Source organism: Perca fluviatilis, chromosome 19 (genome assembly GCF_010015445.1).
Source record: "Perca fluviatilis chromosome 19, GENO_Pfluv_1.0, whole genome shotgun sequence".
NCBI classification, from domain to species: Eukaryota; Metazoa; Chordata; class Actinopteri; order Perciformes; family Percidae; genus Perca; species Perca fluviatilis.
In genome coordinates, this window is record NC_053130.1 from 27,578,520 (window position 1) to 27,594,539 (window position 16,020).

At 42.1% G+C, this 16,020-nt stretch overlaps 1 protein-coding gene across 2 annotated transcripts in view; it reads left to right on the forward strand.

Annotated features, from left to right (window-relative positions):
* Nucleotides 1-16,020, forward strand: part of LOC120548047 (adhesion G protein-coupled receptor A3) — a 226,114-nt gene that overhangs the window by 23,592 nt on the left and 186,502 nt on the right. The window lies entirely within an intron of this gene.

Sequence of the window (16,020 nt, forward strand, 5' to 3'; positions counted from 1 at the left end):
GCTATTCATTCGAGCATCTTTTTTGGCCCTCAGTCCCCTTTTTCCCCCCCAAGTCCGACGCCCCTGCGTATCGCTCTGTAGCGTGGACAAGGCAAAAGGGGGAAAAGGTGGGTGAACTAAGAGGTCCTTGTCGGGGGTTTGCTCTGTAGAAGGCTTGCCAATGGTTTTTACCCCTCAGCCTTAATTCTTAACCTCAATCGCCGCAGTAAATGTCTTCAAATGGATAATATGTATCGTCATTTAAAGGCCTAATGCAGACGCGTGGACCGACCGCGCCGAGTCCATGTCGATGAGTCCCACATCGTATACAATTTCCCGGAGGCCTGTTTGCGTGCAGCCTGATGGTGAGCTCTATGATGGCTGTCTTGTTTTCCTGCCTGCCCCCTGAAGTCAACTATTGATTGCCTTCAGCTCCGTCCAGCCCAGTGATCACTGCTTTTCTACCTGGCGTTGGCTGATGATGAGGAAATCAGAGGGGCTGAAATCACACGGAGAGGATGGCTTAATAACTCTCTCCCTGTCAGTCAATCATCCTCAGATGTATGCATGCACGCTCTTGCTCACATAGAGCACACTTATTAAGCTCACACATGCACACACAGACACACACACACACACACACACACACACACACACACAAAGCGACTGCTTTGAATATTATACATATAAGTCAGTTGACCCACGTCTTCCTCACTACCTGACAGTTAAATTCAGATTGTAATGTCAGTGGAGTAATTCTGCCCTTCTTCCACTCCTTTCTGGGTGGCTATGTCGCCGGTCAACCTGTAGAGAATGATGTCACCTGTCTCCCTGGGCCTTATTAGTGTCATTAAACTGTTCTGCCATCATCTCCCCAGCACTGGAGGCTTTTAAAGACACTCAGCCAAAGGTTTGTGGAGGCTGACCTCTTGGATCAGCACTTTGCGTGCCCTATCCCTTCCTTCACCTCGCTCTCTGGGTACAGCCTGTCCATCCGTGCCGCCACATGCAGCATTTGGCAGAGATGTGTCTGTCGCTAGCAGTTGATGCCAAGCCAGGTAGCCTCAGTGAGTTGAAAGTGGCGGCCAGCTGTTCCCTGGTCTTGCCCAGCCGGCTGCCTGGCTGCCTGGCTGCCTGGCTGCCTGGTTGCCTGGTTGCCTGGCTGCCTGGCTGCCTGGCTGCCTGGCTGCCTGGCTGCCTGGCTGCCTGGCTGCCTGGCTGCCTGGCTGCCTGGCTGCCTGGCTGCCTGGCTAGATCTGAGGGCTGTGGTGAATCGGCAGCTGATTGACAAGCTTGATAACCCGTGTGTGTGTGTGTGTGTGTGTGTGTGTGTGTGTGTGTGTGTGTGTGTGTGTGTGTGTGTGTGTGTGTGTGTGTGTGTGTGCCACTTGTGCTGCAGCTGTGGACCTTTTGAGGCAGAAATGGAAACACGGTGATCCCAGAGAAGGTTTTTCTTTTGTATGTAGTGGAAATAAAATTAGGTTCTCTTTATTAAAGCAGTGGTTCCAAACTTTTTGGGTCTGAGGTACCCCCTCAGGCCAGTCAGATGAACTCAGGTACTCTTTCATCATCAATCAAATCAAATTTGAAAGGATTCATTACACAAAGGTGGATATTGTTATTTTTTTTTCATACTATTGAACTGTCAATATTTAGGTTGGTTGGGCATGAAATAGTACTACAGTACTATGACTTGGAGTGAAGCACGACTGTTTCAACCGTTTATCCATTACTTATACAGTAGCTAACTATTTGAACTTAATTAAACTGAACTTTAGCTAACAATTTCAGCGGCTTATGCAATTAGGGCTGGGTACCACCGATTATTTCCCGAATCAATTTGACTGCCATTCACCGGGTTCCGATTCAATTACATTTCCGCTTCGATATCAATATATCAATTATGATATATGGAGGCATACAGTCAAGGGAGAAGCCCATAGAGAGTCCACGAAAAGCATCGGAACAAAATATTTCAGCAACGTTGTGATGGATTGGAAATACTTCGTTATGTGGCAAGTGAAATCACGTGAAGTAACATTGATCCACAAACAGATTTCTCTTGGCACAGCTACCAGAAGACGTACAAATTTCAGACAGGTTGCTCACGTCACATCTACGTCATCAAGCTCAGTTTGAGGCTGCGCAGTAACGCTCAGCCAGCACCGGAAATGTGCTTCCAATAGACTTCACTGGTCTCCGTCGAAGTATATGGTGTCGCTGTGTCCATTTCTTTCACTGTTTATGGTCGCCCTCCATGATGTTGCATTAATTATTTTAGCATTGCAACTTATTAAACCTTACTAGGTGCTACATCGGAATACTTATCATCACAATCAGCATGGCACGCAAGTCAAAAGCACATCAGCAACTTTGTAAATCGCCCTAGGGGGAAATCTTTTAATGTGATTTGTCTCTATAGCCCAGAAAGCGTCCTCTTAATGGAGGGTCCCTGTATGTTGGATGATGGCCTGGATTCCCTCATATGGACACAAGCCCATTACCATCAGCCAAACTGGGTCCCATGGGAGCAAAGCAGGAACAAAGCCCATCACTGTTCTCTGGTCAGGACACTGAATGTAGCTTTTGCCGCTTCCTCATGGGTTCCCACCCCAAAAGCCCTCAGTTTGTGACAGATCTGTGAGAAACGGACGAGGCTGGCATATTTTTCAGTTTCCCAAACTGAGGGATGATAATGTTTCTATGGATACTATTGGATTGGAAACCCATTTCATGGCCACGCCATAGGCCATGCCCTATCTCGCAACGTTAAGAAAAGTGGCGCAGGTAATGACGAAGAAGTGTTGCAGTCTGTTCCTTCTTGAATTATACAAGATAAACACCTAGGATTAAAAAAAATAAAAAATACATAGTTAAAAGTTATTTTAGTGTTACACAATCCATTTCTATCTAGTTTCAAACAAAACAAAACCTATAGTTTAGAAATATATTTTGATGTAACGGTAGAAAGTCAGATTGTCCAATTGTTTGCACCGCTGTTGAGAAGCTCCTATAACTCCTATAGGCTACAAGCATATTGTGTGTCTTACAGTAGTGGTTATTTTTATTGTTGTGGGAGTGGTTGTGACAGGCGCTTTATTCTCTGCAGGCTATCTAAATGTTTTTTTTATTGAGAGCAGCAGGTCTTTTTTTTTTTTTTTTGTCTATTTGACCAAACGTTATTTATCTACCCTGAGGAATTTTAGAGGCAGGCTGAATAGACTGAGTGGACCTCGGCTCAGGCCGTAGACAGTATCAGAATTCAGAATGCCGTCTGCAATCGCTCATTCTGAAAAGTAGATGTCAGAGGTGTGAGGAGGAGGCGTCCTTTAAAAGGTTTCGCAACTCCTGTTGTTCCCATCGTGCAGGTGATGTTTATTCAGTCTTTCTCGTGAATGCCCCCTTTGGGAGGTGATTGATGAGGGCGTGGTTAACCGCTGAAGGATGCATCCTCTGGCTCCTTGAGCATAAGAATGCAGTGGTGGAATGTAACTAAGGCTATATTTACATTGCTACGTTTTGGTTTTTAAAGTGCTCATATTATGCTTTTGGGCTTTTTCCCCTTTCCTTCTTTTGTGTTATATATCTTTTTTGTGTACGTTATAGGTTTACAAAGTGAAAAAGCCCAAAGTCCACCCCAAAGGGACTTACCATCTCCGACAGAAAACACTGTTCACAAACTGCTCCAAACAGCTCTATTGTAGTCCAGCCTTTACTTCAGAGACAAATGTGCGTCACTTTGTAACACACGTTATAATGCTCGCCTAGCTGCTAGCATAGCACGCCCTCATACACTGCTTCTGACTGGCTAGTAGTCTTTACCTAGCTACTGCCAACCCAGTCTCATGGCAGTTCGTGAAATGGTCACGTTATTTAATCTATTGATTCGTGTTCACAGGGACGTTTTTCTCTTTTTTTTCCGTGGTGGCCAGCAGGAAAATGTAAACTAATGTATTTAAATGGGAAGCATATGTCGTGATCACAGTACGACTACGGTAGCGAGTAGTAGGAAATGCCGAAAATCCGCGTAAGGAGGTTGGTTGGTCCGTATAGACCATTTCGTGCTGGCCACCACGAAAAAGACGAGATTAACGTGTTGTTGTACACGAATCAATAGATTAAAAATAACGTGACAATTTCACGAACTGCCGTGAGACCGTGTTGCTACTGCGCATGTGTGACTCCCAACAAAGGTGGAACAGAAGTGAGATGTCTCACTCTGTAGCTAAAACGGAGAGCTCAACACACAGGGTGAAAAGAGGAGCTGCAGCAATGTGCAGTACAACAAAAATATGGTGTTTTTTTGAAAATTAAACCATGTAAACCTATTCTGATATAACCTCTAAATACAATTATGAACCTGAAAATGAGCATAATATGAGCACGTTAAGCGGAGTTTTGAGCGTAGTGTTTTTAGCTCCAGTAGAAGAACTAATCTCCGTTTAAACTAACACACCCAAACCGCATATCTCATCATCATTCTTGTATCCCGGGCATGCGCGTGCCGGGGCTAAACAGGAGGCAGCATGTGTACTCCGCCCGTTGCTAGTAGTTGCCATGGTTACGTTAGTAGCTTAGTCACAGAGACCAAATCCAAATCAGGCGGCGAAACATTGGCGTCGGTGTTGACGAAGGTCTCCGTTTGCGGCCGTTGAGACTGCAACACAACCCTGGAGATTCCCAACCAAAACGGAGTCAGAAGTGTTTTCAAATGTCTCCGGTTTAGGGGCTCGGAAACGCCAGAGCAGTGAGAATGCCAAGTGAAAACGTAACAAAAGATACGTTTTTAAACCAACGTAGCAATGTAAATGTAGCCTAAGTACATTTACTCAAGTATTGTACCTAAGTACAAATTAGAGGTACTTTTCTTTTCATGCCACTTTCTACTTCTACTAGAAATATTGTACTGTTTCCTCCACTGCATTAATCTGACAGCTTTAGTTACTTTACAAATTGAGATTTTTTCACACAAAACACATGTAGTATATACAGTAAAATACAATGTTTTATTATAAATTAAACTACCCAACAATATACAGGCCAACAAGTCCAGCTGAAATGATTAGACCATTAAACACAGAACTGTTTGGATCATTTCCAGTCTCTAAAATGTGAGGATTTTTCTGCATTGAGTACTTTTACTTTTAATACTTTAAGTACATTTTCCTGATGATACTTAACATACTTTTACTCGAGTAACATTTTCAGTGCAGGACTTTTACTTGGTATTAGTACTTTTAATTAAGTAAAGGATCTCAATACTTCTTCCACCACTGTAAGAATATGTGAGCGACTCCGAGAGCAGAGTGGTGGTAGGTTATCCTCAGCGGGTCAAAGGTCAGATGTTATTAACAGGGACAGCAGACAAATGAGAGTATTATTGACCCGTCTGAATCAATTGATGAAACACTTGATTAAAGCAAGAGATCACTCAATATATGATTTTAAATACATATTAGTATGTTGCTTTGTCAATCAGGAATCATGCCATGATGTCAGTGTAAAAATGTATTTGTTCTTAATTAATTTCAATTCAATTTTATTTATAGTATCAAATCATAACAAGAGTTATCTCAAGACACTTACAGATAGTACTTACTAGTCTAGACCACACTCTATAATTTACAAAGACCCAACAATTTCCCACGAGCAAGTATTTGGTGCAACAGTGACGAGGAAAAACGTCCTTTTAGGCAGTACCTCGGACAGACCCAGGCTCTTTGTGGGCGGCATCTGTCACTGCCAGTTTGGACACAGACCTGACAAACCTGAGCCAATTAAAGGTGCAGTAGGTAAGACTTATAAAACTAACTCTGTCGTATTTGTTGACCCTATGTTCCAGTAGAACTACATGAAGCAGGTCATTTAAAAAAGAAAATCCGGCTCCTCGGGCACCACCTACAGCCTGTAGTGCGATTTGCAAAAATCCACCGCTCCCTGTTCAGATGCACCAATCAGGGCCAGGGGGGGGTGTCTAACTGCTTGTCAATCACTGCTTATGCACATGCATTCATTCTCCCTTGTGGGGGCAGGGGCTTAGGAGATCGTTTTGGGCTTTAGCAGATCCTGGATCTTCACAATCCTACCTACAGCACCTTTAAGTTTCCTGAAAATAAAAAATAGAAATTAAATGTAAAGAGACCATTTTCTTTCTGCTCTTATAGTTTTTATTAAGGACACTGAAAAAGTACCAACTATTTAATCTGATTAAAATCCCAGAACACATTTATGGCTAATTTTAACAGCTGCATTTTCAATCGTTTAAAATTTGTTCTGTGCTCCACAGTAGGTCTGATGTTAGAGAGCAGTTATGTAGTTCACCAAGGGTGAAGGATCTAGATTTCCCTTTTAGTGTCCTGCCTGGTTGTTTTTATTTGTATCTGTTTACCTGAGACATGAAGTAAGATGAAGCCTTAAATGGATCAAAGCATACTCTTGTAATATGAATGGCTTTATTGTTATTTTACAAGAGACAGTTGCTGGGTCACAGTTGAGGCAAAACATGTGAGCACCATGGGTTTAACCGGTTTACTGACCAAGTTTGGAGAGACCGAGAGGACAGAGTCTTCTTCTTCCTCTTACCTCTCTCCTGTGTTTCACCTCTCTCTGCAATTACAAAAGTAGCAGTTGGATGCTGGAAACCTCATCATTTAATAGAAAGATTTACAATATTTATTTCCATCTTGGGAGTTATTTCTTGTTTTGTTATGCTATTTAAAAAGATAGCAAGAGAGCAAGAGGCCATGCATCAAAAGCTTCTCTTGGAAGAATTTGCTTCACACTCTCCTTGAACTTTTGCTTTGTTCTGATAGAAATATCTCATACTGATTAAAACAGTCGTTCCAAAATAGGACACAATTGCCAGGCTGTTAACCAAGACAGTATCTTCTTCACAGTTCAGGGTTTCTTCGAGCCTTCTCTCCATCTGTTGTGAAAATTGCTTCTGTTGGTTTCATGTGACTGTTCTCATTTTTGCATGTTGGCAGAAATGAAGGCGTCCTCTACAGAAGTAACTAGCTTTCTTCCCTCCTTTTTGTAATCTCTACAATCTGAGAAAAATCACTCCAAATATCTCATAAGCACTGCTCACCCACCCACTAGGAATAAATTGCACTCCAGCGGTGTTTGATAAATGTTGATCATCACCCCAACTGGGTTCAGACTGTGGAGACGTTAAAGTGGCAAAGGCTCACTTCTTTTTTTCCCCTAAAAACCTTTGTGATATTATGTATATAGTGTAAAGATTTATGCAAAATATTACATTGATTTCTGTTTACTGTTTTAAATAGGCTATTTGAAACAGTACGTCTTGCCGAGAAGGTTGAATAATGAATTCAAGCTTTATAGTGCGTTCCATTTGTACTAGGATATTGGATTTTACCAAGGTCAAAGTCGGGAACAAGCCCCCTGACCTCGGATTTCCGAGCTCGGAACTCCTCGGAAAAGTTCGCAGTACCCCGAGTTCAAAATCCAATATGGATGCCCCGTGCATCAACAGTCAAAGCTGTAGTAACGTACAGTTATTATCACTTCTTATTTGTGTCTCACTATAGTTGTAAACACACTCCTGTTCTTCTTCTTCTTCTTCTTCTTCTTCTTCTTCTTCTTCTTCTTCTTCTTCTTCTTCTTCTTCTATCTGTGGACACATGTCACACTGTTTGTATGTACAAAAAATGGCGTAATGCGTTGTTATCAACTGGTATTGCTAACAATGGCTAACTTGGCTAGTGCTATCCCCACAATGAAAAATCGGAGTTACTGTATAAATGGAACGCATTATTAGGCCTTCAGGCCTTACTGTATTTAATAATACCATAATGCAAACACACAAAGAGGAAAGCCATTGCTGTTTGATGCTCTGACAGCAGTAGCTACAAGCCAGTCACAATGTGTACACATTCAGACTGTTTAATTGGACTGAACTGTCTGAGTGTCCACCTTGTTTCCCCTCCTCAGTAAGCTTTCAACACATTAATTTACAAACCAGTAGGTGGTTATTTGTCTCGATGAGTGTTTGCTGTGATTCAGAGTGTGCGGCCAGGCCTTCCCTCAAAGCATCTGCAAACGGAACCCTGAATAATTAACGTGAATAAATGGTTTTAATAAACCGATTCCACAGTAGCATCAGGGTTGGTGCCAATATATGTTGCACTTTAGTCTTGTTAATGACACAGCCACTTAGAGGTTTTACAGTGAGTATGAGAGATGCAAAGGATTTGCTGCATGCTATCTGCCTCTATCTTAGTCTCCACTCAGGCTGCAAGAACTAATTGTTTTCATTCAATGACTGTGAATTTTGTCAATTTTTGTGAATCATTTAGTTTTTTAAAAAGGTATTTGGCGCCATCTTTGTTTAGCTGTTTAGCATGCTCACATTTGCTAATTGGCAACAAACACAAAGTACAGGTGTGGCTGATGGGAACGTTATTGGTTTTGCAGGTATTTGTCAATCAGGAATCATGCCATGTCGTCAGCGTAAACATGTACTTGTTCTTAATTACGTTTCCTGAAAATAGAAATGAAATGTAAAGGGACAGTTTTTTCTGCTCTTATAGCCTACTCAAATTATGGTTGATTCCATTCATTTGATCATTTAGTTGTTTTTTTAAAAAACAAAAAAGGTCCACTAAGTAGTGAGCAAGAACCTACAGCCATAATACTGGCTCAGTAAGGCTGTAGGCTATTTGCGGTTAAATGCTAACATCAGCATGCCGACATGCTGCTCACTCTCGTGCTGATAGTTAGCAGTCATAATGTTCACCATCTTAGTTTAGCCGTTTAGCATGCTAACATTTGCTAATTAGCACCAAACACTAAGTATAGCTGTGGCTGATGGGAATGTTATTAGTTTTGTAGGTATTTGCTCATAAACCAACGCATTGGAAAAATTCTGACTTTGACCTGATGATGGTGCTATATGAAAAGTAAAAGAATCACCAAAGTTATTACACCTCTTCCTGGGGAGGACATGCATGTTTGCACCAAATGTCATGGTAATCCATCCAATAATTGCCGAGACGTTTCACTTAAAACTACAAATGTCAACCAGCAAATATTTGGCATTTTTCCTGGACTAAAATATTATTCAATTACCAAAATAGTTGCTGAATTCTGTCAATTGAATACAGAACTAATTGAATAAAATGACTAACTCTCCATTTTCTAGTCTAAAATATGATAAAAACTGGATGTAGTTTGCTTGAGTGTGCATGTGTGTGTCTGGAGTGATTATTAGCCCTCTACGAACGAGAGTCTTCTTGTTTACTGGAAACAAGGTGCCTTTACTCACACACATCCTGCTGTAGACACCAACATGCCACTGAGAAATATGATGCAACTAAACACTAATGAATGTATGTCGTCTCATTTCATTAAGTCCGCATACAATGGGATACATCACGCAGCATCACTCTCCATTTGGATGAGCGCCCAAGTGGCCGCAGCAAGCTACAGTTTTATTTGCTTGTGTACTTCATGTAGAATTTGACCTTTTTGTGAATCTCATTTTGATAATTACATCAACATTGAGATCTATTCAACGATACTCTGCATGATTTAATACTGTTTGCTATCACAGAGAAAGCATTGCTCTGTCTTTTCCTGCAGCATGTGTGTGGTCTGGTCAGTGTTTATTTTTTTTTATACTTGCAGTGAGTATATGGAGGCGTGCACACACACACACACACACACACACACACACACACACACACACACACACACACACACATACATATGTGTGTGTGTGTGTGTGTGTGTGTGTGTGTGTGTGTGTGTGCACGCCTCCATATCAGTGTGACTGTGTCATGTGGTAATCATCCAATTCTAGAGGAATCTGCCCATTAGTGTCACATATAGCGAACAGGCTGATATCCTTGAGGTTGCATGGCTGGGGAGAAATTGAGCAGGCTAAGATATACAGTGCAGTTTAAATTAATTGGGAAGCACTTCAGTAGCTTTTCAAACATTAACCGCAAACGTTGGAGTCTCTGCTGAGGGCGGCTCCTGCTCTTCAAACATGCAAGGCCGGGGGGGGAGTAGACCATGGCTATTGTTTAAACATTTATCTCATTTGAGCTGCTCCAGCTGTATCTACAGTGGATATGTGGGACAAGTCTCCCCAAAGGTAGTTATCATTTGTTTGTATGTGTGTGTGTACCATACATTCTCAAATAGTGGCCAGGGCTTTTGTTGACCTCAACTGAAGAGAGAACCTCTTTGTTTAAGTTGGGCTATTTTCAAACCCAGCACTTAGGTTTTATTTCCCCGGTTCTAAACATATATTAAATAAACTCTATTTCTGATTAGCTCTGGTTTACTGTGTTACTATGATGTTGCTGTTTACGTTTTACTGCAGATCCAATGCTTTTTAATATCTGTTTTATATTAAAAGCCTCAGGCGGCAGAGTCTCCTCTCTTCCCTGGAAGGCCTTTATTGTGAAACACTGGAAGTGTGTACACAAGTGTGAATGTTAAAGTACAACAACAACAAAATCAGATGGGCCTTTTTCACGGAAGACCATTTGACTTGTCACAGTAGGAAAAGCACAGGTGTAAATAATGAAGTAAATGTTGGCTGAATTCCATTTAGCTTCTTTGATTCAGATTCCTATTGTGCATGCTTACTCACTGTCACTGGACCACTTGAATGTCATAGATTAAAGAAATTCTTAGTTGCCTAACACTTGTAGACTAATCAATTGGTAGACTGGGTAAACCCTGACGAACTTCCGGCAAATTTGAGATTTGCTCTTCAAGTCAGTCTGGCCGAGAGCCCATTCAAACCCATTTCCAATGTCCCCAAAATCGAGGCACCAATCACAACCGCTGAGGCGGGCTTTACACCAATCACAACCGTTGAGGCGGGCTTTACGCTACGATGATAGCGCAGCGACGGCGAGCAGCTTTTTGTTTACATTCAACATGACGGCTACCGAGGCCGTGCTTCACGTGCTCGGCCATGACCGGCGACCGGCAGGTCAGTCTGACATACGCCGATTTCATGCCGGTCACCGCTACAATTAACTGACAACATAAGTTATACGAGTTACAGTTCTCAAGGACGCACGCACACACGGACGCGACAGCACAGTCTCTTTTTTCATTTCTCTCAACTTTTCCGCCGTGTGTACCTGCTCACGGTAGTATGTAATGTAGGGAACCTCGTGAATTAACCTGCAACATGTCAGCTGTTTGTAAATTCTTCAGCCTTTTTTACAGAAGATAACAAGTTTGCAATATGCAACACCTGCAGGGAAAAAGTAGGGCGTGGAGGGAGAAAACCAAAAGGGGGAACCAAAAATCACATTTTTTTTTAGTTGGATATTGGATGTGAAAAGCTTCACCCGGATCGTTGGTCTGATTGGTTGAAGGACTATCCAATACGCCCAGAGCGGCGTCCGTTGGTGACGCCCCTTTGGAAATGAACTGTGAATGAACCATCCCCAGACCCACTCTCAGTTACAACTGAGAAGGGTCTGGTGTCAACCAGGCTAATCAATTGGTAGTAGTTCTACAGAAAAGAATCATGCACAAGCAGAGGGCCGAGTGAGAGCCGCTGCTCGGCGGGGCAGTTGCTCAGCACACCTCGTTTTTTCGGAGGCAGACCATTAAATTAGCACAATAAAAGGACAAAACTTGCCCACAAACGACAACCGGCGATGTACTCGGCCAATCGCCGACATATAATCCTATCGCCCAACCCTAGCGCAGCATTTCAATGGTCATTTAGAATTTGATTGTCAACATTATGAATGAAGCATTGAAGCTTTAAACCATTCGGTACAGCTCTAATAGGTTTGCAAACATATGGATGCACTTTGTCAAGTGAAGACTTGTTTCCTGCTGCACACAACAATGTGCAGTTTCAAAGTACAAGAAGCCTATGGATGCTGGCACTGTTGGTCATGTGGTCCTTGCCTTGTACGTTGTATCAGTGTCCTGTTCTTAGCCGTGACAGAAGAGAAGCTACCAGGCCTATTTACAGGTTCTCCTGTAAAAGCAGTTTGAGACTCCGTAAGGAGGTGCTGGGTTTGATTTAATCAGCCCCACAATTTGTAGCGTGGAGTTTGCAGTTCCTCCTCCACAATCTAAAGACAAGCAGTTTTGGTAAACTGAAAGCTCTTAACTTCCTGTAGGTGGTGTGTGTTAGGTTGTAAGCTGTCCAGATGTACCCATACTCAATGTGTGCTGTTATTGGCTCCAGCTCCTTGTGAACTAGTGTATATCGACGACCTTGCATTTCTGGGATTGTTGCTGCCGGATGTCCCTCATTTCAACCGGATGTCCTTCACCTTCTGCTTTCTTTGTGTTGGCATTCTAAACTCCGGTGGAATATGGTTAACTGCTCCTCAGATCTCTGCAGGGTAAATCCAGACAGCTAGCTAGACTATCTGTCCAATCTGAGTTTTCTGTTGCATGACTAAAACAACCTTTTGAACGTACACGTTATACCAAAACAAGTTCCTTCCAGAGTCTAATTTGCATAGGCACCGTTGCTCCGTCCGGCACTTAGCACCGCCCAAGACAATTGTGATTGGGTTAAAGAAATACACAATAAACCAGCGCACATTTTTTTTTTCCAATCCCGGAATGCTGTGTGGACTAGCCAAACCCTCCTCCGCAGCGTTGTGGAGGAAGGTCTGGCAATGCGAGAACCTGAACAGGATAGATTAGATGGAAATAAATCAGAATGGGTGTTATGGTAGCTTATGTGTGGAGGTTTGGACTGAGAAGAAATATGGATCTACTTGTTTGTGCGTGTGCATACAGGGGGGGGGGCAGGAAACCGGGACCTCTTGAACTCATCAGAGCTGCTTCTTCCTAAATGCAAAGGGAGTGTTGTACCAAAGACAAGTTAAATAAAATGTGTCGAGAGTAGAGTACGAGACAATTATGAAATTCTGTCCAGCGTCCACGAAAAACAGCACTTGAGAGCTTGATTTCAATACAAACTTCACAACATGATGTATGCATTTGTTTTGGGCTGTTTGGAGTACCAGACGCGTGGAGCTTACATTACGTGAGGACATTACAAATCATGCCAGACAGTTAATCACAGAAAAGGATGCTAAATGGACTTTCAAATAGTTTCCTCTGATTGTTGAAACTTTTTGGCATCCATTCTATTGTATTATGTGGAAGACCACACCCGTCTGGAACCCACAACCATAATTTATTACATTTAGTTGCAGATACTTGTTGGCTCAGGTTTGATGGCTGTAAAAGGTTGTTGTGTTGCCCGCAACACCATCATTTGTTTTATGTGGCTTTGTAAATTACCTCATACACAAAGTCAGGAATTCATTATCTTTAAGTGAATATTAGGATAGCAATATTTGATAGATTGCAGCAGGAATTCAGATGCACATGTATGTACGGCAGCAACTAACGATTATTTTAGTTTTCGAATAATCGGACGATTATTTCCTTGATTAATCGATTAGTTGTTTGGTCTACAAAATGGTGAAAAATGTCGATCAGTGTTTCCCAAAGCCCAAGAAGACGTCCTCAAATGTCTTGTTTTGTCCACAACTCAAAGCTATTCAGTTTAGGATTGAAGAAACTAGAACAAATTTACATTTAGGAAGGTGGAATCAGATAATTTTAATGAATCGGAAATCAAAATAGTTGGCGATTCATTTTATAGTTTAATAGACAACTAAGTATCCCATGGAACCTCATCCAAAGATTCAACATTGCAATTAAAAACTGTAATTTGAAATTTTCTACTTTTAGGATTTTAATTAAAATGTTTTGAATAGATTTTCGTTGTTTAGGTTGAGAGTTAGGGGCCCTTTCAGGCCATTGGAGTTCTTATGAAGTTGTCCCATATGATTGTCTCTGTCAACGGTTTTATGCACATTATAGAATTGGATTCAGCGTGCCCTGATATTCTTTGTACAGTAGCACATTTCCTGTATGTAGACTCCCTGAGTAGTGACCTCTGAACCCTGAATTAGGCAGACAGAGTAAGGTTGAAGGTTCTGAAAATTCAGCAAATTCAGAGAGGGCAGAGCAGTGAGCTGCAAGACGGTTTGAAGATAAAAGGAGGTGCTGCAGGCACAACTCCTGACCTTTTAAACCTCGACCCTCCGCACGCTCTTTGGTAGCATATTATACATGATCAAAGACAACTTTGGATGAGAGCCGAGATGAGAGCCAGCCTTTGGCCGAACTGACTGGACCAGGAGGTTAGTCTGTCAGGAAGGTAACTTCAGTGCTCTTCCTAAGGCGTGCTACACCTTGCTGTGCGAATGACGACTCCTGAAGGAGGTCTGCAGAAAGTCTCATTAGTTATTCTGATTGCGGAAAGTCAGCAGAAATAGAAAGCTGGTGTATTCAGGTGTTGAGTTCAAACCGAGCACACCGATTTATTTATATACCAGATTAAGAAATATACGTTTGACACTTTCTTAGATAAAACAAGACTAGGTGTGGACTAATGTGGATTCCTGGATATTAAATGTCCATCTGTAGTGGTCCCAGTAATATGTGTTTGTTGTGTACTGAAGTATTATATCAAATGACATGGTTAAAGGTCCCATGACATGGAGCTCTTTGGATGCTTTTATATAGGCCTCAGTGGTCCCCTAATACTGTATCTTAAGTTTCTTTCCTGGAATTCAGCCTTGGTGCAGAATTACAGCCACTAGAGCCAGTCCCAAAATGAGCTTTCCTTAGGATGTGCCATTTCTGTGTCTTTAGCTATTGAGGAGGAGAGAGGGGGGGGCAAGGTGGAAACTGCCACTTTGCTCGTTTGAAAGCCATAATGTCTCTCACGGGTGGGCCAAAAACCTTGCTCCTTATGACCTCATAAGGAGAAGATTCCAGATCGGCCCATCTGAGCTTTCATTTTCTCAAAGGCAGCACAGGATACCCAGGGCTCGGTTTACACCTATCACCATTTTTAGCCACTGGAGGACCATAGGCAGGCTGGGGGAACGCATATTAATGTTAATTAAACCTCATGAATTGAATTTTCATGCCATGGGACCATTTAAGATACATTTGAAACAAATAATTGCTTTAATTTAATTAATTCAATGCAATGTAATAATTTGTAGTTCTGGATTGCTCATCTGAAGTGTGTAATTAATGTTACTTTGTCAAACAGACCAGACCATTCCTGGACAACCGAAACCTACACTGTACATTTACTCTCACCTCACAACTTTACTGTTTATTTCTTCTCTGCTCTCTTCGGTGCACCGATAATAATGATGATTTTTTTTCCTTTCTTCATAATGTGTACTCCTTTGTTATTTAAGTAGTTTTTTATCTGAGTTTTAACTCAACGCACACACACACTTTGTGCATTAAAACGGCAGTGGCAGAAACATCAACTGCGTATTGAGGGAAAAATAATCAGCTGATTGATCGGCGACAGTGAAGGACGTTACCATGGGGAAGCTCCAACTCGACCGACATCATCACTCACTCCGACCAATGGTGTTACTACATCACTCACTCAGCAAAAGACCCAGCGACAGAGCAACAGACTTTTGCGTTTACAGGGCCGGCCCCCCTCCGGTCCAGCCAAAAAATGAATACCGGAGGTGCGTGCAAGTTACGCACTTCTGCATACGAGAAGACCTTTGGTCTGTCCGCAACCTGGTTGGAGGGCTGTTGGGGAGTCTTAATGGTGCAGACAAAGTGTGTTTCAACCATAGGCCGAACAATTTAACACAAGATACAGATCATTTACCCCAGATGGAAGTCATTTTTCTCCTGCTAATGATGGCTTGTCTTCTGTATGTGTAACTAATGCTTTACATCACTTACCGTAACACAATCAGTACATCTAGTAGTAGTGATGTACACATCCATGCTTCCAATCTCTAGAGAAAATCTGCATTATTGTATGGCTCCTATGAATCTTTCTGTACCGAATATAGTATGGTGAGCTATTTAACTTCTCCTTTGATAAGATAAAAGGGAGCATTTAGCTATTTACCAAACTGTCTCACGTGTCAAATAAAGAGAGTTCCAGCATTACTTTTATTTCCACTTTAGGACAATGGCTGTGGCTTTGATTGGTCGGTC